A 657-nucleotide genomic window follows, 5' to 3' on the forward strand; every position below is an offset into this window, starting at 1 on the left:
AGCAGATTAAAATCCCGTGACCAGTAAAACGGCGTCCCAGAGTCTGACGGCAGGGAATCGCAGGACACTGGTACAGCCTGACCGGGGGGGGGGGGGGGGGCATGGGGAAAAGGGGTCCATTATAAGTTCACCTTACAGATTAACTTTGAAGGTGATCTTACACTATTGCATTGTGCGAGGCATGATCTAAACTCTGACTTTCAGAAAGTTAATAACTGATCTCATATTACAAAATGGTTCCACTGGGGGTTGAACCCAGGACCTTCTGCGTGTAAAGCAGACGTGATAACCGCTACACTATGGAACCTGTGAAAAGTGTGCCCAATTGTCAACTTTTCACAGAGGGTTAAACACCAAAGATTTATTAAAAAAAGGTGTGCATCAGTGCTAATTTGGTCATTGTAGATCTACAGAACACGGTCTTAAAAATATCAAGAAAAATGCAGCGCTTATAAAATTGTTATACCGCGTGATTATTACCTCTCAACCAAAATGCATCAAGTGTCCATCAAATAATGTATAAATAATAAAGCTCATATGTAGACAATAGTGATCAACAATGTAAAAATCCTCCAGCGTAGTGTCTTTGCCTCCACCGAATATGAAGAGTACAAACTCACCAGATCCAGTTGCTGTTTAAGATAAGATGGAAAAAGA

The 657-nt window shown here is 41.4% G+C and overlaps 1 non-coding gene across 1 annotated transcript; it reads right to left on the reverse strand.

Moving 5' to 3' along the window:
* Nucleotides 1-234: 234 nt before the first annotated feature.
* On the reverse strand, nucleotides 235-307 carry TRNAV-UAC (transfer RNA valine (anticodon UAC)). Its single transcript has one exon. It is a non-coding gene; the product is annotated as a tRNA-Val (tRNA).
* Between the last annotated feature and the right edge of the window lie 350 nt (nucleotides 308-657).

The sequence above is a fragment of the Lithobates pipiens genome, unplaced genomic scaffold (genome assembly GCF_037356315.1).
Source record: "Lithobates pipiens isolate NorthernLeopardFrog02 unplaced genomic scaffold, aLitPip1_a1.2 Scaffold_1, whole genome shotgun sequence".
In the NCBI taxonomy this organism is placed as follows: domain Eukaryota; kingdom Metazoa; phylum Chordata; class Amphibia; order Anura; family Ranidae; genus Lithobates; species Lithobates pipiens.